Genomic DNA, 25,314 nt, shown 5'->3' on the forward strand with positions numbered 1-25,314 from the left:
AAGGTGACCATAGTCAGTGGAAATTGGATATAATATGTTCTACTCACTGACAATCAAGACTAGCACACCTCAAGGATGTGTGCTTAGCCCACTGCTTTACTCTCCCTATACCCATTACTGGGTGATGAGGAACAGCTCAAATAGCATCTATAAATTTGCTGATGACACAACTATTGTCAGAATTTCAGATGGTGATGAGGAAGCGTACAGGAGTGAGATAAATCAGCTGGATGAGTGATGTCAACACAACAACTTTGCACTCTACATCAGTAACACCAAGGAAGTGATCGTGGACTTGAGAAGGGGAAGATGATGGAACACATACCTGTCTTCATCGAGGGATCAGCAGTGGAAAGGGTGAGCTGTTTCAAGTTCCTTAGTGTCAACATCTCTGAAGATCTATCCTGGGCCCAACATATTCATGTAATTACAAAGAAGGTATGACAGTGGCTATATTTTTTTACGAGTTTGAGAAGGCCAAAGACTCTCACAAATTTCTACAGAAAGTTCGACAGAACATTCTAATTGGCTGCATCACTGTCTAGTATGGAGGGGCAACTGCGCAAGATTAGAAAAAGCTGCAGAAAGTTGTAAACTCAGCCAGCCTCATCACAGACACTATCCTCCGCAGCATTCAGTACATCTTCAAAAGGTGATGCTTCAATAAGATGGCTTCCACCATTAAGCACTCTCATTGCTCAGGACATGCCCTCTTCACATGATTCCGGGAATGAAAGGGTTATCAGCCTTTTGAAGGTCGAAAGGCCTAAACAGAGTGGATGCGAAAAGGATGTTCCCCATGGAGGGGGATCCCGCGACAAGCGCGTACAGCCTCAGGATAAAGGGGTGTCCATTTAAAACATAGATGTGGAGAAATTTCTTTAGCCAGATGGTGGTGAATTTGTGGAATTTATTACCACAGGCAGCTGTGGAGGCCAGTTTGTTGGGTGTATTTAAGGCAGAGCTTGATAGGTTCTTGATTGGACACAGCATTAAAGGTTATGGAGAGAAGGCTGGGGTGTGGGGATGAGGACGGGATGAAAAGATCAGCCATGATTGAATGGTGGAGCAGATTCGATGGGCTACATGACCTAATTCTGCTCCTCTGTCTTATGGTCTCATTGGTACCATCAATGAGGAGGTACAAGCACACACTCAATGTTTTAGGAATAGCTTCTTCCCCTTCAAAGTGCAAAGTTCAAAATTCAAAGTAAACTTTACTATCAGTGTACAATATATGTCACCACATACAACTCTGAGATTCTTTTTCCTGTAAGCGTACTCAGCAAATCTACAGAACAATAACTATAACAGGGTCAATGAAAGATCAGCCAGAGTGCAGAAGGCAACAAACTGTGCAAATGCAAATATAAATAAATTGTAATGATAACAAGAACATGAAATAACAAGATAAAGAGTCCTTAAACTGAGATTATTTGTTGTGGAGACATTTCCGCCATCAGATTTCGATGAATTAACCTATGAACGCTACCTCAATACTTTTTTTCTTTTATTTTGCTCTCTTTTTGCACTATTTATTTAATTTTTTAGAAAACACTTGTAATTTATAGTTTTTTATTGTTATGTATTGTTAATGATGAAGTCCAACTTTGGATATGCTGAAACACATCATCAGGGATGAAAGAGTGATATATCAGTGACCCAGCCAGGGCTGATCAGGCCTTGGCTTGTGTCCCAGCAGCCCTGGTCCACTGGTCATACCTCTTGATCCGCAGCCATTGGGAGGCTTGTTCAGCAGCCTCTGTGATGGTCCTGATGGCTCTTTTCTTTGCAGGCCCATAATGCTAAGGATACAGTAGGTTCTGCACAGCAAGCAGCCAGCAAAACCTCTGCACCCCACCTCTTTAGGCTCAATTTCGTGCCTTCCACCCCTGTCTCTGTCACTGCTCTACCAGCTCCTGGTATCTGGCTTTCTTGCACTCAAACATCTCCTCAACCTGGTCTTTCCAAAGAACTGTCAGTTCTACCATGATCATTCTACTTCAATGTTTCTGACAGAATGATCATGTCAGGCGTCATAGATGATCATGCGATGAATTCAGAGACATTGAAGTAGGTTGTCATGGTAGAACTGACAGTTCCTTGGGAAGACCAGGTTGAGGAGATGTTTGAGCGCAAGAAAGCCAGATACCAGGAGCTGGTAGAGCAGTGACAGAGACAGGGGTGGAAGGCACAATATTGCTTGTGTCTTGGACCTCCAGGTGATCCAGAGCAGGGGTGATTGCTAAGTTTGTGGCTTAAGGTAGAAGGAGATGAGTTATACAGCTCTCGCTACTTGCAAATGCAGTTCAGCTCTTGAGTGAAACTGCAGAAAGTTTGAAGTTAATAACTCATCTCGGTCTACCTTGGGCCATGAACTTATCAATCACTCCATGCTGTGGACCACTTCTGGAGGTCCAAGACGCTGACTTCTACAAAGAAGGGATCTGTATGCTCCACGACCGCTGGACTAAGTGTGTAAATGTAGGAAAAATAAATGTGCTAGGATTTCTAAAATTGACTCCTTCTACCTTAGGCCACAAACTTATCAATCACTGTGTGTGTGTGTGTGTGTGTGTGTGTGTGTGTGTGTGTGTGTGTGTGTGTGTGTGTGTGAGTGTGTGTGTGTGTGAGTGAGTGAGTGAGTGTGTGTGTGTGTGTGTGTGTGTGTGTGTGTGTGTGTGTGTCTGTCACTGGCAAATTTGTTATGTGCACCAGCACACTGCTCATTAATGCAAATCTCTAATCAGCCAATCACGTGGCAGCAACACAATGCATAAAAGCAGGCAGACACTGTCAAAAGATTCAGCTGCTGTACAGACCAAACATCAGAAAAGAGAAACAATGTGATCTAAGTGACTTTGACCATGGAATGATTGCTGGTGAAAAAATGGGGTAGTTTGAGTATCTCAAAAACTGCTGATCTTCTGGGATTTTCATGCACAACAATCTAGAGTTTACAGATAATGGGGGAGAAAACATCCAGTGAGGGGCAGTCCTGTGGGTGAAAACACTTTGTTCATGAGAGAGGTCAGAGTAGTTCAGGCTGACAGGAAAGCTACAGTAACTCGAAAAACTACACGTTACCACAGTGTTGTGTAGAAGAGCATCTCTGAATGCATGACACTTTGAATCCTGAAGTGGATAGGCTAAATCAGCAGACTACGAGCACACACCCAGTGGCCATTTTGACCATCTGTCTCCATCCTTCACTATAGTGAAAAAATAACATGCAGGGACTGCCAAGGGAGAAGAAGCTGAGCCGTTCATTATCTTTGGTAATGGAAGGAGCCACTGAAATAGGTTACCACTTAGTCAAGGATCAAGAATCACATTTGTTCACCATATATATTTAAATGTGTGTGCAATTTGCTTTGTTGTGTTGGCCAAGCCACTATATGCAACATAATACAACAACATTCAACAATTATGAAGAATAAAGATTATATAAACATGAAGTTTGTTTAAGGTTAAAGTACAGATATGGAATAAAATGTGCATAAATGCTACTACAATGCAGTGCAGAGACTGGGTAATAGATAGAGCAGGGTGTGGTAACTAAAATTGTTGGTCATATTAACTGTCTGGAAGAAGAAACTTCTAAGGTGGCGTAAAGTTTTTGTTTTAATAGCCCTCTAGCATTTTTCAGAAGGGAGCTTTTGGAAAAGGCAGTTTGCTGGCTGGATGGTATCCACAATAAATTTCCTGCCTGTTTCTTTGTCCTGCACACATACGAGTCCTGCAGTGAAGGTAGACTGCAGTCAATGACCTTTCCTGTTGGCATGAGTTTGCTGTGGTTTTTGTATATTGTGAAAGGCTGCTGCACCAAAGCAGACAGTAGTGACTCACGTGAGGATGCTCTCTGTGTCGGTGTGGTCGATCGTGCACTGTTTATATACTTTGAGGAGATCGCTGAGCCAGGTGCTATCTGGAAACAAAAGGGGAAGCAACCAAATTAAGAAGGTGGAGGAAGGAAAGGAGTACAGGCTGGCTGGTGATAAATGCTGGGTGAGTACTGCACACGATCAAAGAGTCAGAGAGCAGCAACGATCACAGAAGGGAGCAGTGAGAGAGGCTTTCCTGTCGAAAGGAAGATTTAAACTTTTTCAGGGCAGACGTACTGCAAAGAGTCTATGCAGTGGATCAGCAAATTATAAACACAAGAGATTCTGCAGACGTGGCAAATCTTGAGAAACACACACACACAAAATGCTGGAGGAACTCTGCAAGTCAGAGAACATCTATAGGGAGGAAGAAATAGTTCACACTTTGGTCTGTGACCCTTCATCAGGTCAGGAAAGGAAGGGGGAAGAATCCAGAAAAAATGGGCCACTTTCTCGTGCCTTGACTGAAACTTTGATACACTTGTACAGCATTTACAGAGAATGCACATTGCACTGTTCGTATTTCACCGGGGTGAACTGATGGAAGGTGACAGGGTGGAAATACCTCTCTACCAAAGGAGGTATAGAGCACTCCTTCCCTCCTCTAGCCTGAAGATCACATTTGGGCAAGGTGTAGCGCCTGCTTAGTCCCCTGATCAGGGTCTCATGAAGCCGTGGGAGAAGGTGGTGGATGGTTGTATGAGCAGCTGGTGCATATCATAAGTCCTGGTTATGAGACTACTGATGCCAGGTAGACAATTGCTGGAGTATTGATAATGCTGGGGGTCACCCTTCTTTCAAAGACACTGCCCAGAAGAAGGCAATGGCAAAACGCTACAATAAAAAACTTGCCAAGAATAAACATGGTCATGCGAAGATCATGCAACATGGCACAAAACAAACAAATGAACTAAAGTTAACCTTACAAGTATGGCGTTTAGAATATAAACAGTGAAATAAATAAATAGTTTTCTATCAATAATTGCCTTCGATACTATCGTAGACATCTTTATATTTAGTATGCATTAAAATTGTTTATAATTAAGGAGAATATATCAAAATTATAGTTGCAAACCAGACTTGAATCTCACTGCGTTCCCAGTCTGGCTGTAAATTCAACTTCAGTGCTCTGAAGACATTTGCACAATTGCAGTTGTATTAGCTAAATTGGCTTAATTTATTGGTTTGTTTAAAGTAGACAGCTCATTTCCAAAAGGCAAATAAGGCCAGTGTCTAGCACTATCTATTTTTAACCAGCATCTTTGATATTTTGGCAGTGCATTCATAGCCCCTGAGGGTTTGCCATGAAAGCCTTCCATGTCAATGCTGAACATTAAGTAAGCATCAAGTAATGTGTTTGTTTATTCACGAAAAGCAAGCTATCCCGGAGATCTGAATGTGCACTGTGTGTCTGTCTGCACCTTGGAAAAGAATGCAAATGAACATTCTGGGTGTGACTCTTCAGAACAAAACCTAACACCTTCAGAAAGCATGATCAAAGGAGCAGAAAACAACATCATGCCTACTGAAAACAATAATTACATGAAGACTTTAGTCCTAAACCATAATCTTCACTCGCTGGTATTCTTAAAGACAGGGGTAGTTTGCAAAGAACATTTATACTTTGATCTCTTCTATAACTCTGAGCAAAATAGATAATATGCAGACTTTTGGCTCCGAAGAAAGATCAATGAAACACTTTAAGGAGTAGAATACTGAGTAACAAATTTAAAAATATGATTATATTCAATGAGCAAATTGTTAAAAATTATGGAACGTTTTGTGGTCGGATCAGGGTTTACGTAAACATTATTCTTGGATTAGGAATTCTACAAATAGAGGATGAATAGGAAGTGGTTTAAGGCTCTAAAATATCATGGTTGGCTTATAATTATATTTGGGTTAGGTAGCCATTTTATGGAGTCTACTGTATAGAATATTCCACCTGGCACTACATGAAAAATTATGAACTATAGTGTTTCATAAACACAAGTGATTCTGCAGATGCTCAAAATCCAGAGCAACACACTCACCAAATGCTGGAGGAACTCAGCAAGACTTGCAACATTTACGGAAAGAAATAAGTAGTTTTTTTCGGTTTGGGGCGAGACCTTTTGTGAATAAGATTACTCATCTTAGTCCTGTCATACAAACATATAAATTCCTTCAAGCTTTTTCTAGTCTTTAAGGCATTTTTCAATTGAAGAAAACAGTTCATGCGTTTGTTTAATTTACTTTTTAACAGTTCTCCATCTTTCTTCTATTTACATCTTCTATGGACATCAATAAAAAATTACAGCACAATTTTTACAGGAGCCAAGCTGACCCTGGCACCTCACCCAAGCGGCCACTCTACATGGGCGTGCCAGCTGATGTTGTCAAGTTATCTGATTGCCAAAAGAAATATATCATTTTCACATACAGTGAGACTGGATCCAGACTGACCCAGACTCTGTGAAATGGAGGACAGAGAATAGACAGCTCACTTTACATCTCAGCCCATTTTTATTTCCAGTGGAGCTTGAAACTCATCTGCTGCTCTTTTCTGAGTTGCAAAGAGTGCCTGCAGTCCTTGGCCACATGAACAAAATGCCGGAGGAACTCAGTAGGTCAGGCAGATCCGTGGAAAAGAACGAACAGTCAATGTTTCAAGCCAAGACCCTTCTTCACGACTGGGAGGGAAGGGGGAAGATGTTAGAATAAGAAGGTGGGCGGGGAGGGGAAAGAGGCTAGCTGAAAGGTGATAGGTTAAACCAGGGGGTGGGAAAGAAAGATCCTGATTAGAAATGAGATTAGACCATAGGAGAAAGGGAAGGAGGAGGGGACCCAGTGGAAAGTAATAGGCAGGGGAACACATGTAAAAGGTCAGAGTGGAGAATAGAGGAATGGGGCTATGTGGAATTTGTTTACCGGAAGGAGAAATCAATATTCCTGCCATAAGGTTCAAACTCAGCTCATTGATAGCAGTTTCTCTCTATGACTCCTAATATTATAAAGATTAGTTTTATTTGTCACATACACATCAAAACATACAGTGAAATCAAATCAGTGAGGATTATGCAAGTGTCACCACTCTTTCGGAATCAACATAGCATGCCCGCAATTCACTAACACTAATTTATATGTTTTTGGAATGTGGGAAAACACCGGAGCACAGGAGGAATCCCACACAGCCGCGGGGAGAACACACAATCGCCCTAAAGGCAGCGATAGGAATTGTACACTGATTTTACAGCTTGCACTGTAATAGCATTATGCTACCCACTTTGCTACCCAGCTGCCCCTATAATTGATCCAGTCCTCACCATTGTTTTGAGTATTTGTTCTAAGCTGTCACTTCAATTGTATAACAAAGAAGAATTGTCGCATGTGACTGCTGTGTTCTGGACCAGAAGCTAAGATAAACACTCAGTCCCTGTCAACAGACATAAATGGTTCTTTTTAGCAGAAAAGTTCTCGTCCGTCTTCTAGTTAGTTTCTCTCAATTTCCTATTTGTAGGAATTGTGCTATAATGTGTGCATAATAAAGAAGTTAATTTTCCAGCGGGCAGTGCAAGGGGTTTACTCAGAACCAGAAGCCATGATGATGAACTGGTTGCACGTGCACATGGGTTGAGCAGCAGTTCAGTAATACAGCAAATGAGGAGCTAGTCCTGTGCATTCTCCCAGACTGCTGGTGCCGGCCGGTAAAACAGAATGGATCATTCCAGTGATTGTGAATGAGACAGTAATGTCATTCAGACTTGACACCGGATTCAACAAGAGGCATTCAGCTAAGAGGCTGAGAGTTCCTGTCACAAATAAGCTAAGTTCTCGCACACCTCTGCAATTTACCGGCAATCAAACTAACAACTGGAAACACTTCAAACAGCAATTCACTATATATTTAGCTGCTGGCGGAGTGGGAGGAACCGATGACAAATTGAAAACATCTTTGCATGTAATTGGCAAAGATGCTTTGGACATATATAACAGCTTTCAAATTGATGAGACAGCCTTTACATTGGGCAGTCTGATGACAAAATTTAATGAGTACTTTGTCCCAAGTAAAAACATCACGCCTGAGAGATACAAGTTTTTTTCCTATGACCAAAAACAAGCATTAGCTTTGACCAATACTTAGCTCAGCTTCTCACACTGAGTAAGTCCTGTGATTTGAGAAACTCAACCAGCCAGGGACAGAATAGTTTGCAGAATTCTAGATAACGGACTCAGAGAAAGACTGCTACGTGAAAAAGTTTTGATGTCGAAAAGAAGAGCCCGTGCTGAAGTTTTATGACCCAGAAGGATGTACTAAGATCTTGGCTAATGCATCCTGGTGTGGCCTTGGAGCAGCACTACTGCAGCAGCATGATGACATGTGGCAACCTATGGCCTAGGCATCAAGGGCTTTAACAAGTGCAGAAGCCAATGACGCACAGATAGAGGAAGAGCTTCTTGCCAGCACGTGGGAACGGTTCCATCAGTGCATCTATGGACAAGCTTTTGAAGTGGAGACAGACCTTAAACCACTGGTCTCAATTATGTCCAAACCACTGAATGACTGTCCCATGAGGATACAGTGCATGTTGATAAGGCTGTGGAAATATAATGTGAAGATGATCTAAACACTGGGAAAATACGTTTTTGCTGCTGATGTGCTGTCTTGCGCAGTTGACAAGAAAGAAAAGAGTGACCAAGAGGTTAATGTTGATATACTGGCCCATACTGACATGATTGTCACCTCCCTTCCAGAGCAGATAGAACAGAGCAGATTAGGAAAGCAGCAGGGTCTGATGAAACAATGAATGAACTCAAAGATACAATATGGCGAGGATGGCCAGCAGTTATGAATGACTGTCCAATGTGTATTTGGAATTATTGGGCATGCAGAGCTGAACTGTCAGTAGTGAAAGACATTGTCTTCAAAGGGAAAAGGTTTGTGATTCCAGTGTTGTAACACAAGGAAATGCTCCAAAAGATGCAAATGTCTTGGTGAGGAAAGATGTAAATGTAGAGCTCTTGAAGCGATGTACTGGTCAAGAATGAACCAAGACATCAGTCAGACCACTGCATCATATGAAATATGCCTTACCTACAGATTGAAACAGCAAGCAGAACCACTTACACCACACCCTGTACCAGACAGGCCGTACTTCAAAGTTGGAGTGGATTTGTTTGATTGTAATGGGAAAAGTCATATCGTTTTAACAGGCTGCTTTTCCAATTGCCCAGAGTTAGTAACACTGCAAACAACATTCAGCAAAGCATTCATCATCTTCCTGAAAACTGTGTTTGCACGGCATGAAGTTCCATGTAAAGTAGTATCAGACAATGGTCCACAAGTTTTGAGCAGTGAATTTGAGTCCTTTGCCAATGTTTGGGGCTTTTGACATGTAACTTCAAGTGCAAATTATCCAAAATCTAATAGCCTAGTAAAGAGTTCAGTCAAGGTAGTGAAGGGCCCCATAAAGAAGGTGCAACATGGATGGAAAGATTTCCACATAAGTCTAATGATTTACAGAAGTGTGCCACTGCAGAATGTCTTTTCACCAGCTCAGATGTAGATGGGTTGGTGCCTACACACTACCCTTCCAGTGCATGAAAACCCGTTGCCACTTGAAGGAGCAGGCAGGGTCAAATTGGTTAAAAAGAAAAGGAAAGATAAATAGAAGCAGTATCACAACAAGACTTTGAAAAGCCTACCAGTCCTGAAGCCTGGAGATCAAGTGCGAATCTGAGATCACAATTCTGATACACGTTCTATGCATGGATAGTACAAAAGGACATAGCTCCACATTCCTACTAGATCCAGATGGGGTGAGGGACATCTCTGAGAAGGAACCACATAGATCTATGACCACAAGATCTAACCCATAGCTGCGACGTGTCACCTGTCAGTACACCAAAGGGACCAGTAGATGCAAAAAATGAACGTGTTGATCAGAGTTCTCAGAAAAAAAACCAAATATTAACACAGCAAATGCAAGCAATACACCTGTGGAAACAAATTTCTGATCAAAAATAGCCACTAAACCCTCTCTGAAACTGATTTGGAGTGGATAGGGGACTGTGTTTGCTCATTACAAATGAAGATGAAATGTTGAACAGTTGAAAATTTGATAAAAGAAGAGACAAGCTAGGAAGTGGAGATATCTTTGTTGGAAAGGATTATTTTTCCCTGCAGGTTTATGAGGACATAGTATTGTGCTTTCAATTGAACTGAACTAAGCTGAACATTCCTAGACTGTTTCAATGACTCTGTGGTTTGATGTTACATATTCGGTGGTTTTCTTTTTTTTTGTCATTTGAACAATTTGTTATGTTTTGTGCTTTGGGAATTTGATGTTTCCTTTGAGCAGGTTCCATGGTTTTCTTTGTTTTGTGGCTGTCTGCGGGAAGACAAATGTCATGGTTATATACTGAATAAAAACTTGAATATTTGAATGAATGCCCTCCAAAACATTTCCACTTGTTTCCCTTATCTTCTGAGCAACAATGATTTTCTCCTCAGTAAACACCAAGGAGAAATACTCATTAAAAATCCTATTTATCTGCTACAGCTGATAAATACAAAATTTCAGCAGAGACTGATACAGTTTGGCACCAGCACAACTGCAGGAGTTGCCAGTCAGCATTGAACTCAACACAGGACTGTTGGGGTCTCCAGCCCCGAATGTTTCCTTGGCGTTTACTTCTGAAGCCTTCCCGATGAGTGGCTACAACCGCAAGGCAGCAGAGGTTTGAGATCAGAGTTTTCCTTCTCCTAGATGAGCTGCCTACCATGGCTGACAAGCCCATCTGCCTGAAATGACTGGTTTTAAGGCACCAGTAACCCTCCTTTGCCCCTTCTCCTGTCAGTAGAAATGGATCCATCAGGCTTAGCAGCTAAGCATTGTGAAGGCCAGGAGCTGGACTTGGTTATCAGAGGTTATTTGAGATGAAACTATGGTCACTAGAACGAAAGTGAGAACATTTAATAGGTAGTGGGAGCTTATCTCCACTACCACACCTTGCCTATAACAACCTTAAGGAACCATAAATATACGATAAATTATAATAAGATATATATTCAATATATATAAAAAGGAGTGCAGGAAGAGAGCAAAAAATGGTAAGTAAGTGCTCATGGGTTTATTGTCCATTCAGAAATCTGATGGCGGAGGGGAAGAAACTGTTCCTAAAAATGTTGTATGTGTGTCTTCAGGCTCCTGTACCTCCTCTCTGATGGTAGCAATGAGAAGCAGGCATGTCCTGAGTGGCAGAGGTCCTCAATGATGGATGCCGCCTTTTTGAGGCATCATGGCTTGAAGACGTACTTGATGGCGTGTAGGCTGGAGCCTATGATGGAGCTGGGTAAGTTTACAAACCTCTGATCCTGTGCAGTGGCACCCTCCATACCAGGTGGTGATGCAGTTACCTGAATATACATGGTACCGCTTGCTCGAGTCTTTGGGCAATAACATTCAGTCATCAGAGCTAATCCATGCTCTTTTCCCTTACCTGTAAAAACCTGAGCACTGAACCTAAATCAATATTCCTTTCCCTGCCTTTACTGTGCCCCTAGATATCTTGATTACTGGATTTTCTCTTATTGGCTACTGCTTTATCCGTGACTTGGTCCTGCTCAGAATCCCACACCCCTGCCAAGCTTCTTCTTCTTTTTCTGAGGTTTTATGGCGGCTGACAAACAGTTTTATGGTGCATTATTGTAACCTTCTGAACTGGATATCTAATCCTATACCTTTATATTTGTATCTAACTCCATAAAAAGATCTGTATTGTGAAGGAACTGCACTACATATTTAAAACAATAACCCTGTGATCTTTTCTGCAAAATACTGTTAATGTTAGCTTGTATTTTATTCTGTGATAACTTTAAAATCAATTATCCTCTCACTTGATTATACCTCGAACACCTCATCAACACATGCTCAACCATTTTTTTGTTGTCCTGCCAAACTACACTACAATTAGTGGCCACTTCATTAGGTACACCTGTACACCTGCTCATTAATGCAAATATCTGATCATCCAATCACGTGGCAGCAACTCAATGCATAAAAGCATGCAGATGTGGTCAAGCGATTCGGTTGTTGTTCAATCCAGACATCAGAATGGGAAGAAATGTGATCTAAGTGACTTTGGCAGTGGAAAGAGTGGTTAGTGCCAGTCAGGGAGGTTTGAGTATTTAAGAAACTGGCGATCTCCTGGGATTTTTACACACAACCATCTCTTGTGTTTACAGCGAATGGAGCAAAAAATAAAAGAAAAACTCCAGTGGGTGGCAGTTCTGAGGGTGAAAATGCCTTGGTAATAAGAGGGGTCAGGGGGGAATGGCTAGACTGGCTCAAGCTGACAGGAAGGTGACACTAATTCAAATAAGCACGCTTACTACAGAGCATCTCTGAAGGCACAACACATCAACCCCTGAAGTTGATGGGCTACAGCAGCTGTGGATACTGAACAGGAGGTACCTAATAAAGTGGCCACTGAGTGTATCTTAAACTCTCCTGTATTGTAGTAGCTAATTTCCCTGCAAGCATATTGGTCCCTTTCTGGTTCAAATGCAAATTGTCCCTCTTGTACAGGTTGCCTCTGTCCCAGAAGAAAGCCCAATGGTGCAAGAACTTCTTAGCCACAAATTCACGGTTCACTCTTTGTCTGATGGATATCTTTATGCAAGAACCTGGGCTATGTTTATCGACAGGCTATTTAACTCTGAATTGATGAATATAGGAGTCACAGTTTGCCATTTGGCCCCAAGAACCTACTGATCTAATTGTGACTGGTTGAATGTTCGGTCTCACATTCACTTTCCCATATCACGCTGTCAACAATCTATCTTGTCAAGACAACCGCCTCCCCCCCCCCACTTTAGATTTTTTTTGGATTGAAAAATTATATGTTTACAGCTATATGCAATTACTAATTACGTGTCGAGAACCTTAATAACTCATTCCAGTGGTTTTCTGCTACTCGGAAAATTCAGCTGTACACTTGGTGAGTCATATTTGTGGCCAAGAGACAAATTCCACATTAGGACTGAGAAAGAAAAAGTGATGACGTCACCTCACCTCATGTTGACTGGCAGCTGATAGTTGAAGAGATGAACGACGTGCCCACAAATCCAATTTCACCCTTCTGGTACACTATGGGTGCTACTCATTGACCCAATCCCAAATGGATGACTTGTAAATGATTTGCTGTATTGGTGAAAATGCTGGCAGAGAAACAAGGATCAGATTCAGAGTCAGATTATTTACCACATGTGCATTAAAACATACAGTGAAAATATGTCATTTGTATTAACAACCAAAACTCATGCTGGGGAGAGCTGGCAAGTGTCACAATGTATTCCAGCACCAACATAGCATGGCCACCATGTTCAGCAGAACAACACAAGAAATAACAACAACGGAACAGCAAAACAAAACAGCAGTCAAACAGACCCCTTATCCACCTTCCCATCCATCCACCCACTCACACAAACAGACAATAATCCATAAGACACAGGAGCAGAATTAGACCTTGCTCCACCATTCCATCATGGCCAATTTATTGCCCCTCTCAACCCCATTCTCTTGCTTTCACCCCATGACCTTTGATGCTCTTACTAATCAAGAACTAATCACCTCTGCTTTAAATATACCCAAGGAGTTGGTCCTCACAGCCATCTGTGTTAATGAATTTCACAGTTTAATTATCCTCTGGCTAAAGAAATTCCTCATCATCTCTGTTCCAAAGGGACATCCTTGCATTCTGAAGCTGTGCCCTCTGGTTAAGACTCCCCCAATATAGGAAACATCCTCTCCATGTCCACTATATCTAGGCCTTTCAGTATTAGAACATAGACCAGTACAGCACAAGAACAGGCCCTTCAGCCCACAATGTTGTGCTGAACTAATTAAACTAGAGACCAAAATGTCCAAATAAACAAACATATCTTTTCTGCCCACACAATGTTCATATCCTTCATTTTCCTCACATTCATGTAAAAAAGCTTGCCCCTTACATCTCCTTTGAAATTACCCCCTCTCACTTTAAATGCATGACCTTTGGTAGCAGATATTTCAACCCTGTCTGTCTACTCTATCTATGTCAGATATAATCTTGTAAACCTCTCCCCTCAGCCTCTGCCTCACCAGAGAATAGACCATATGTGCTACATTAGAAACAGCAGAGGTCCCAGTACAGGTCCCTACAAACACCACTAATCCCAAACCTCCATTTAGAATAAATCCTTTTGACCACCACTCTCTGCCTTCTATGGGCAAGCCAGTTCTGAATCCAAACAGCCAATTCACTATGAATCCCATGCATCTTAATCTTCTGGATGAACCTCCCATGAGGGACTTTGTCAAATGCCTTACAAAAATCCATGTTGGCAAAATACACAACTCTGCCTTCATCAGTCGTCCTTGTAACCTTGCCAAAAAACTCAAGCAAGTTGGTAAGACACAACTTAACCTACACAAAGCCATGTTGGCTTTCCATAATCCACGGGCATTTTCAATCTGTCCCTGGTCCAGGCAGTTGTCCCCACAAGCTTTAAGATTGCCACCATCGTGCCAGTTCCGAAGCATTCCACTGCCACGGGTCTGAATGACTTCCGCCCAGTTGCACTCACCCCCATCATTGCAAAGTGCTTTGAGAGACTGGTTCTATCTCATCTGAAATCCTGTCTGCCCACTACCCTGGACCCCATCAATTTGCCTATCGCACCCACAGGTCAACAGAGGACGCCATCTCCACGGTACTTCTCTCTGCCCTGACCCACCTGGACAGCCCCAACTCTTACGTCAGAATGCTGTTCATTGACTTTAGTTCAGCATTCGATACTGTGATCCCCTCCAATCTGATCACCAAACTTCGCCAGCTTGGGATCAGCTCATCCCTCTGCAACTGGACCTTGGACTTTCTGACTAACAGACCCCAATCTGTTAAGTTAGACAACCTCTCCTCCTCCACTGTCACCCTGAACACCAGCATGCCTCAAGGCTGTGTGCTGAGCCCTCTTCTGTACTCCCTTTTCACCTATGACTGCGTTCCTGTACATGGTTCTAACTCCATAATCAAGTTCATAGATGACACCACGGTGGTTGGCCTGATCAGAGGGGATGACGAGACAGCCTACAGGGACAAGGTCCAGCACCTGGCCGCGTGGTGTGCCGACAGCAACCTGGCCCTTAACACCCAGAAGACCAAGGAGATAATTGTGGGCTTCAGGCATGCTAGAAGCCACACTCATGTCCCCATCTACATCAACGGAGCTGTAGTGGAGCGTGTATCAAGCTTCAAATTCTTTGGTGTCCACATTTCCGATAATCTCACTTGTCCCTGAACTCCTCCATCCTGATCAAAAAGGCACAGCAGCACCTTTATTTCCTGAGGAGCATCAAGAAAGCTCACCTCTGTCCCAGGATACTGACGGACTATTACCGCTGTGCCATTGAGAGCATGCTCACCAACTGCATCTCAGTGTGGTATGGCAAATGTCCCGTATCGGACTGCAAAGCACTCGAGCGGGTGGTGAAAACTGCCCAGCGGATTATCGGCAGCCAATTGCCCACCATTGAGAACATCTACCATAAACGCTGCCTGGGCAGGGTGAAAAGCATTATCAAGGATGCATCTCACCTCTCCTCCCATCAGGTAGGCGTTTCAGGAGCCTCCGCTCCCGCACCAGCAGGCACAGGAAGAGTTTCCTCCTTGAGGCTGTGACCCTGCTGAACCTCACATCACAGCACTAAGCAGTATTGCACCCATATTGTACTGTCTCAGTACTTTTATATTTGTGTGCTGTAGCACTTACTTTTTATTTGCAGTTATTTTGTAAGTAACACTTCTTCTGCACTTCTGGTTAGATGCTAATTGCATTTCACTGGCTTTTTATCTGTACTTGGCACAATGACAATAAAATTGAATCTAATCTAATCTAATTAGGCCATGGTTTTCCAAATGCTCATAAATCCTTTCATGAAGAGTTCTCCCCAGTAACTTCCTACTTCTGATTGTATACTCACAGGTCTATTGTTTCCAGGATTATCCCTCATTTCCTTCTTGAATAATGAAAACAAACTAGCTACTCATCAGTCCTCTGGGACCTCACTTTTTGCAAGAGAGGGCACAGAGGCATCTAGTAAGATGGAGGCATGCTCAGATGCAACGGATTCTCTGGCTCTAACCAAAAATTGTTTGTCCTTTACATCTTTCTTTTAGGATCACGAGACTCAGCTAGATATTAAGAACATCAAGAACATCAGTGAATTACTTCATAGCAATGGAGTTGGACTTAATGTGTACCGTTGTGTTGTTGACTGGATTTGTTGCATACCATTGTTGCGCTGAGGTGGTGCATGTTGAAGACAGGCTTCCATACTCAGGACAGGCTGCCTCTGGGCCTCCAACCTCTGGTCTAAATCATTATTGTAGATTTCAGTCAGACTGCATTTTCTGATGGTTGTAGATGAGGTATTTTCTGCCTGGTGGTATTCTGTCTTACTCATATCCAAGATATCAACATTGCCAAAAGCTGTTTCTTAAATTTTTGTCCTTCTCTAATTCAGATTATAAGAGAAAAATTTACTTAGGAGCAGGGAAAATAAAAAGTAGTTAATGCTCAAATAAATTGAGTTAGAAAGAGCAGATGGGAAATTGGTAAAAGACATAAGGCAACCTGATGAGTAAAACAAAAACAGTAATTTCAAATCCATTATCAAAATTTTAAATTAATCCAACTGTAATAAACCAACTGCTGAAAAGAAGTAGGTGCAGAATTAGACCATTTGACGCATCAAGCCTGCTCCACCATTCAATCATGGCTGATCCTTTTGTTGTCTCCTCAACCCCATTCCCCGGACTTCTCCCCGTACCATTTGATGTCATGTCCAATCAAGAACTTATCAAGCTCTATCCTAAATACACCCAACAATCTGGCCTTCACAGCTGCCTGTTGTAGCAAATTCCACAAATTCACCACCCTCTGGCTAAAGAAATTTCTCTCCATCTCTGTTTTAAATGGACACCCCTCAATCCTGAGGCATTGCTCTCTTGTCCGAGACTCACCCACATTGGGAAACATCCTTTCCACATCTACTCTGTCTAGGCCTTTTAACATTCAAAAATTTTCAAAGAGATCCCCCCTCACCTTTCTAAATTCCAGTGAGTACAGACCCAGGGCTATCAAACATTGATTATATGATAACCCTTTCATTCCTGGAATCATCCTTGTGAACCTCCTCTGAACTCAATGCCAGCACATCTTTTCTTAGACGAGGATACCAAAACTGTTCACAATACTCAAGGAGTGGCCTCAGCACCACATCCCTGCTCTTATGTTCTAGACTTCTTGAAATGAATGTTAACATTGCATTTGCCTTCCTCACCACTGACTTTATCTGCAAGTTAACCTTTAGGATGTTCTGCACAAAGACTTCCAAGTCCTTTTGCATCTCAGATTTTTTAGATTTTTGCCCTGTTTAGAAAACAGTCTCCATAATTATTTCTACTACCAAAGTGCATGAACAAACATTTTCCACATTGTATTTTATTTGCCACTCTGTTGCCCATTCTCTTAATCTGTCTAAGTCCTTCTGCAGCCTGCCTGTTTCCTCAATGCTACCTGCTCCTCCACCAATCTTCATATCATCTGCAAACTTGGCAATAAAACCAACTATTCCGTCATCTATAATCATTTACATATATGCAGCATAAAAAGAAGTGGTCCCAACACCGATCCCTGTAGACTACCACTAGTTACTTGCATCCAACCAGAAAAGGATCCTTTTATTCCCACTTGCTGCTTCCTACCAATCAGGCAATGCTCTAACCATGTTAGTAACATTCCTATAATACCATGGGCTGTTAACTTGGTAAGCAGCCTCATGTGTGGCAGCTTGTGAAACACCTTCTGAAAATCCAAATATACAACATCCACAGCATCCCCTTTATCTATCCTACATGTAATGTCCTCAAATAATTCCAACAGGTTTGTCAGGCAAGATTTTCCCTTAAGGAAACTATGCTGACTTTGTCCTATCTTGTCCTGTGTCACCAAGTACTCCATAACCTCATTCTTAACAAATGACCACAACATCTTCTCAACCCCTGCGGTCAGGCTAACTAGTCTATCATTTCCTTCTGTTGCCTTCCTCCTTTCTTAAAGAGTGGAGTGACATTTGCAATTTTCCAGTCTTCTAGCATCATGCCAGAATCCAATGATTTCTGAAAGATCATTACTAATGCCTCCACAATTTCTAATGCTACTTCCTTCAGAACCATAGAGTGCAGTTCATCTGGTCCGGGTGATTTATGTACCGTTAGGTCTTTCAGCTTTTTGAGCACCTTGTCCCTTGTAATAGTAACTGCACTCAGTTCTCTTCCCTCCTACCTTTCATCACCTGTGAGTGCCTCCCACAGTGAAGACTGATGGAAAATAATCATTTAGCTCTTCTGGCATCTCCTTGGCCCCCATTATTATTTCTCCAGCTTCATTTTCTAGCAGTCCTATATCAACTTTCGTCTTTCTTTATTTTTTATATAATTGAAAAAACATACTACCCACTTTGACATTATTTGCTAGCTTGCTTTCATACTTCATCTTTTCCCTTCTAATGATTTTTTAGTTGTTCTCTGTAGGTTTATAAAAATTTCCCAATCCTCTATCTGTCCACTAATTTTTGCTTTGTTTTATGTCCTTTCTTTTGCTTTTGCAATAGCTTTGACATCTCTTGTCAGCCACAGTTGCCACTTGACTATTTCTTCATTTTTGGAATACATCTATTCTGCACCTTCCTCATTTTTCCTAGAAACTCACACAATTGCTGATCTGCTGTCATCCTTGCCAGCATCTCCTTCCAATTTACTTTGGCCAACTCCTCTCTCATAGCACTGTAATTTCCTTTACTCCACTGAAATACTGCTACACCAGACTTTATTTTCTCCCTATCAAATTTCAAGTTGAACTCAATCATATTGTGATCACTGCCTCCTAAGGGTTCTTTTATCTTAAGCTCACAAACATCTCTGGTTCATTACATAACACCTAATCCAGTATTGCTGATCCCCTAGTAGGCTCAACGACAAACTACTCTAAAAAGCCATCTTGTAGGCATTGAACGAATTCACTCTCTTGAAATCCATTACCAACCTGATTTTCTCAATCGACCAGCATGTTGAAATCCCCTATGACTATCATAACATTGCCCTTTTGACTCACCTTTTCTATTTCCCATCATAATCTATGATACACATCCCATCTACTGTTGGGATGCCTGTATATAACTGCCATCAGGGTCCTTTTACCCTTGCAGTTCCTTAACTCAACCAACAAGGATTCAACATCTTCCAATCATATGTCACATCTTTCTACTGATTTGATGCCATTCTTTACCAGCAAAGCCATGCTCCCTCTCTGCCTACCTTCCTATCCCTCCAATAGAATGTGTAACCTTGGACATTCAGCTCCCAACTACAACCAACCTTCAGCCACAATTCAGTTATGCCCACAACATCATACCTGACAATCTGTAATAGTGCAAAAAAATCATCCACCTTATTTCTTGTACTCCGTGAACCGAGATATAACATTTTGAATGCTGCATTTGCTACCCTTTTTGATTCTGCATCCCTAATTTACTGTTTCTCACCTTGCTGACTGCATTTATGTCCTAACATCTGCCTGCCCTTCCTGACAGTCTGACTGCATGCTATCTTTGATTTTTAACGTCAGTCGTATCCTGAGTCCCTTCACTCCAGTTCCCAGCCTTCTGCCAAATTAGTTTAAACCCTCCCCAATAGCTCTAACAAAACTTGTCCATGAGAATATTGGTTCCCTCTCGGGTCCAGGCGGAATCCGTCACTTTTGAACAGGACATACCTCGCCAGAAGAGATCCCGATGATCCAAGAAACTGAAGGCTTGACCCCTGCACCAGCTTCCCAGCCACACATCAATCTGCTATATCATCCTGTTTCTGCCCTCATTGGTACGTGGCACGGGCAGCAATCCAGAAATCACTACCTGGGAGGTTCTGCTTCTGAACTTTCTACCTAGCTCTTTAAATTCTCTTTCAGCTTTGCTTTTTCTTCCTTTGTCATTGGTACCAATATGTACCAAGACATCTGACTGCACTTCCTCTCTCCAAAGTGTCTGAGTGTTACTGTAATATTAATCTGTGCCTTCTCTCACAGTCACAAGATGAAATAATAAAGATCCTGCTGGCCTAGTGAGATAGATATTGAATCTAATGATTAGATGTCATACAATTATGGGAACTTTATTAATGTAGAAAGAGAGGGTTTTATGCAACATATTTAAATAAACATTTCTATATTAAACAAATCAAGGAGGCTATAAACCCAAAGCATGAAATGTTGCTTCTGCGATTGCTCAGTTTATGTTTTTCCAATTAAATTAAGTTTAATGTTTGACCGAAATTAAGTTTAATCGAAAATCTAGTGCAGATCTAACTTGTCACATGATATGCATGACTAAGTAATAGCAAGTCTATTACTCACACTAGGAAAGAATCAGAATTTACAGAACAGCCAACGTGTCTGTTGGTAACCTTGAAGAGCGTCTTGCCAGCAGTCCTCACATAAATTCCCAGAACCATATCAGGCCAAGATTCTGCGTCAACAACTTGAGAAGCACAGCAGGAACCATTAACCTTGAGTTGCATGAACTTTACTGTCTGTTTCTTCAAAACAGTATGATTTGAAATTAACAACTTGTGAACTGTTCACTAAGAAATTAGGTAAATAAGGCAAGTACTCTGAAATTTGAGTGTCTGCATATTCTACAGATTTTGTTAGACAGTGGAGGCTAAGATTTACAGACTAGGAAAGTTTGGTCAAAGATTGTAGATAATGTTATGTTCTGTAACTCCAAAAACTAATCAAAAGAAAAACACGGGAGCTGGCAAAACATAACTACTTAGTGTTAACATGAGGAAATCTGCAGATGCTGGAAATTCAAACAACAACACACACAAAATGCTGGTGGAACACAGCAGGCCAGGCAGCATCTAAAGGGAGAAGCGTTGTTGACGTTTCGGGCCAAGACCCTTCGTCAGGATTAACCGAAAGGAAAGATAGTAAGAGATTTGAAAGTAGTGGGGGGAGTGGGAAATGCGAAATGATAGGAGAGGACCAGAGGGGGTGGGATGAAGCTAAGAGCTGGAAAGGTGATTGGCAAAAGTGATACAGAGCTGGAGAAGGGAAAGGATCATGGGACGGGAGGCCTCAGGAGAAAGAAAGGAGGTGGGGGGGGGGGAAGCATCAGAGGGAGATGGAGAACAGGCAAACAACTAAATATGTCAGGGATGGGGTAAGAAGGGGAGGAGGGGCATTAACGGAAGTTAGAGAAGTCAATGTTCATGCCATCAGGTTGGAGGCCACCCAGCCGGTATATAAGGTGTTGTTCCTTCAACATGAGTTTGGATTCATTTTGACAATAGAGGAGGCCATGGATAGACATATCAGAATGGGAATGGGACATGGAATTAAAATGTGTGGCCACTGGGAGATCCTGCTTTCTCTGGCGGACCAAGCGTAGGTGTTCAGCGAAACGGTCTCCCAGTCTGCATCGGGTCTCACCAATATATAAAAGGCCATGCCGGGAGCACCGGATGCTGTACACCACACCAGCCGACTCACAGTTGAACTGTCGCCTCACCTGGAAGGACTGTCTGGGGCCCTGAATTGTGGTGAGGGTGGAAGTGTAAGGGCAGGTGTAGCACTTGTTCCGCTTACAAGGATAAGTGCCAGGAGGGAGATCGGTGGGAAGGGATGGGTGAGGGGACGAGTGGACAAGGGAGTCGCGTAGGGAGCGATCCCTGCGAAAAGCAGAAAGGGGGGGAGGGAAAAATTTGTTTGGTAGTGGGATCCCGTTGGAGGTGGCGTAAGTTACGGAGAATTATACATTGGACCTGGAGGCTGGTGGGGTGGTAGGTAAGGACAAGGGGAACCCTATCCCAAGTGGGGTGGCAGGTAGATGGGGTGAGGGCAGACGTGCGGGAAATGGGAGAGATGCGTTTGAGAGCAGAGTTCATGGTGGACGAAGGGAAGCCCCTTTGTTTAAAAAAGGAAGACATCTCCTTCGTCCTGGAATGAAAAGCCTCATCCTGAGAGAGATGCGGCGGAGACGGAGGAATTGTGAGAAGAGGATAGCATTTTTGCAAGAGACAGGGTGGGAAGAGGAATAGTCCAGGTAGCTGTGAGAGTCTGTAGGCTTATAGTAGATGTCAGTAGATAGGCCATCTCCAGAGATGGAGACAGAAAGATCAAGAAAGGGGAGGGAGGTGTCGGAAATGGACCAGGTAAATTTGAGGGCAGGGTGAAAGTTGGAGGCAAAGTTAATAAAGTCGACGAGCTCAGCATGCGTGCAGGAGGCAGCGCCAATGCAGTCGTCGATGTAGCGAAGGAAAAGAGGGAGATGGATACCCGTATAGACTTGGAACATGGACTGTTCCACAAAGCCAACAAAAAGGCAGGCATAACTGGGATCCATACGGGTGCCCATGGCTACACCCTTGGTTTGGAGGAAGTGGGAGGAGCCAAAAGAGAAATTATTGAGAGTAAGAACTAATTCTGCTAGACGGAGGAGAGTGGTGGTAGAGGGGAATTGGTTAGGTCTGGAATCCAAAAAAAAGCGAAGAGCTTCGAGACCATCTCAGTGGGAGATGGAGGTATACAGGGACTGGACGTCCATGGTGAAAATAAGACGGTGGGGGCCAGGGAACTTAAAATCATTGAAAAAATTCAAAGCATGAGAAGTGTCACGAACATAGGTGGGAAGAGATTGAACAAGAGGGGATAAGACAGTGTCAAGGTATGCAGAAATGAGTTCAGTGGGGCAGGAGCAAGCTGAGACAATAGGTCTACCTGGACAGGCAGGTTTGTTACTTAGTGTTACTTTCCTTTCCTTTAGTGAAGGGTGCACATACGATGTGGTGGTGTATTGATGTATGTCATTCAACTACCCCTTACATATAATCTGTAATGAATTCTGTAAACAATCAAAGAATGCTTAATCAAACAATAGATTTACAATATTACTTAAATATAGCTGACATATTAAATACACTATACTCGCCTGCTTAGCTATAAACTCCAACTCAATATAGAATGCATTTCAATTCAAATATGTAACTTATTGCTCTCTAGCCATCTTATACAGTACACACAGTATACTACATAATGGAACTACTATATAGACATCGACAGCATAATAAAGTTTAAATTGTCCCTTTCAAGCCTAAAGATTTCATACTCTTGTGGAATAACGTCTTTCCTGACAAGGGGGCGTCACTCTGCTTGGCAGGTGAGACTTGTGGCTGTGAAACAATCTCAGGTTCTGGGTCCTCCTCCATAGTGGTTGTTGGAGTTGATTCTGGACTTCAGGGAGAGGTTTGGTCACCTTTCTTTTGCAAATTACTCTGTTTTACTCAACTGATCGATGTGTCATCTCCAGATGCCATGAGATGAAACCTGCACTGCACAGCAGTTTAGTCCCGTTCAGATTGTATTGGTCTACTTATAGTACTGAGTTGATGGTGACCTTAAGTTCACCAGAGATCCTGACAGACCCATTCTTCTTGGCTACTGGGACCACTGGCTTCAATTGGCCTGGGAAAGAATTCATTCAGCTTCCATGCGATCCAGCTCACTGGCATTTTCACTCAACACTATTTTACCCTTGATATGTTTGATTTTGCTAATGCTAACCTTGAACACTGCTGTGGCATCATCCAGAACCTCTCTTAAGTCACTTTCAGTAGACTCTATTACAGGGGATGTGGCATCCAAGTAGTGGATGGATCTCCAATCAAGTAGTAATTGTCTCAGTCAATCGTGGCTCCATGTTGCCGGTGTTCCTATTTTTACCACACACAAGCCCCATGTGGCTTGCTGGTTGCTGTATTTCACTGTGGCAAATGTCACTCCCACAGGAGTTACCTTTTCTCCAGTATAAGGTTTTAGTTAGATATCTGCAGGTTTCAGTTCAGAATCTTTGAAATCCCGATCAAACTCATTCTGTGGAATGACTGAAACAGCTGAACCAGTATCCAAGTCCAGTTTAATTAATTATTTGTTCACTTCTGGTGTAAGCCATATTGTTTGTCTCTGGTTAGTTTTCACATTGTAAATCTCATAGCTATCCACACATCATTATCAAATTTACATTACCAGCTGCAGATTAGTACATCTTTTGAAACTGCAACTTGACTTTTTATTGCCTATTCCATCTGATCTAAAATACTGCTCAATTCATTCAGTATGCATCATCCAGTTATCTGCTGTGAAATCAAACATTATCTTTCTGATATAGCTAGCCATTTATCCTTATAGGCATTTATTTATTTATTTATTTATTTATCTATCTATCTATTTATTAATTCATTAATTATCACCCAGTACTCTGTTTTTGAACCCGCGAATTTTGTCCATTTTCTGCCCTTTTTCAACACGATTTTTACTCTTCCCTTGTGAAGAAACATGAAGTGTGCTTTTTTAAAATTTGAATCTCTCTCTCCCTATGTGAAGAAAACATTGTGCTGTGCTTCAACAGGTAGGTAGTCATCTTGGGTTTGTTTTATAACTACTTGTTGCTATTGTTATGTTTTCTAACTCAAAAAAAAATCAAAAGAAAAACATGGGAACGGGAGAATGCGTCTGCTGAGTTTTACTTTCCTTTTCTTTCGTGAGATTTACACAGCTGACATGGTGGCGTAATGATGTATGGCATTCACATAGTTTTACATATAACCTGTAATGAATTATGTAAACAAACAAAGAATGTACAATCAAACAATATATTTGCAATGTTACTCAACTGTTACTGAAATATTAAATACACTACAGACAAGACGACACAGGCCAAAGTCTACTGAATGAGGATCACACAATTTGAAGACTGGTGAACATACATTCCAAGGTCTGTTGTTTTGGACTGCACAGTGTCAAACTTGTGAACAAAGATCTCCAGACATTTAAAATGATGTACTACAGACCACTTACAGCACTGTGAAAATATCTTAGGCACATAAATAAATATATATATAATATATACACACATATATTTATGGGTGTATGGAGTATCCTGGGAGGGTTAGCACTTCTGGTGAAGGGGCTATTTGCGCCCATTCTGGGGCAGCTCACTACCTTTAGTACCCACCAGATACTCAACTCTCACCAGTGGCTCAGCGGCTCAGCAGCCACACCCAGGTACACCAATTCGACAGGCTGGTGAGGATAGCCAGTGTCCTCATACACTGGTGACTGTCCTAGTATGCAAAGTCAGCTCTGGTGGACTGGGCAGGTGAGATCCAACAGCCAGGTAATGGTATTGCAACATTTTGTGGAGTGCAAAGGGCATAATAAGGCAGAGAGGACATCATGGTCACCCACTGTATCTGAGGAAGACCCCAGTTTGTGATGTTTGTTCGC

The 25,314-nt window shown here is 42.2% G+C and overlaps 2 long non-coding RNA genes across 4 annotated transcripts in view; one reads left to right on the forward strand and one right to left on the reverse strand.

The window, feature by feature from the left end:
• Positions 1 to 325: 325 nt before the first annotated feature.
• Positions 326 to 25,314, reverse strand: part of LOC140739220 (uncharacterized) — a 55,567-nt gene continuing 30,578 nt past the window's right edge. Inside the window, exons 2-3 of the long non-coding RNA XR_012101582.1 lie at positions 12,941 to 13,086; positions 326 to 404 (exon numbers count right to left, since the gene is read on the reverse strand). This is a non-coding gene — a long non-coding RNA (uncharacterized lncRNA). The remainder of the gene's footprint in view (positions 405 to 12,940; positions 13,087 to 25,314) is intronic.
• LOC140739219 (uncharacterized) overlaps positions 3,855 to 25,314 on the forward strand; it is a 136,433-nt gene continuing 114,973 nt past the window's right edge. For 2 of the 3 annotated variants that reach the window (XR_012101579.1, XR_012101581.1), the window contains exons 1-2: positions 3,855 to 4,008; positions 11,071 to 11,219. This is a non-coding gene — a long non-coding RNA (uncharacterized lncRNA). Of the gene's footprint in view, positions 4,009 to 11,070; positions 11,220 to 15,518; positions 15,673 to 25,314 lie in introns of those variants that run through there. The other variant, XR_012101580.1, reaches the window with a different exon arrangement.

The sequence above is a fragment of the Hemitrygon akajei genome, chromosome 15 (genome assembly GCF_048418815.1).
Source record: "Hemitrygon akajei chromosome 15, sHemAka1.3, whole genome shotgun sequence".
In the NCBI taxonomy this organism is placed as follows: Eukaryota; Metazoa; Chordata; class Chondrichthyes; order Myliobatiformes; family Dasyatidae; genus Hemitrygon; species Hemitrygon akajei.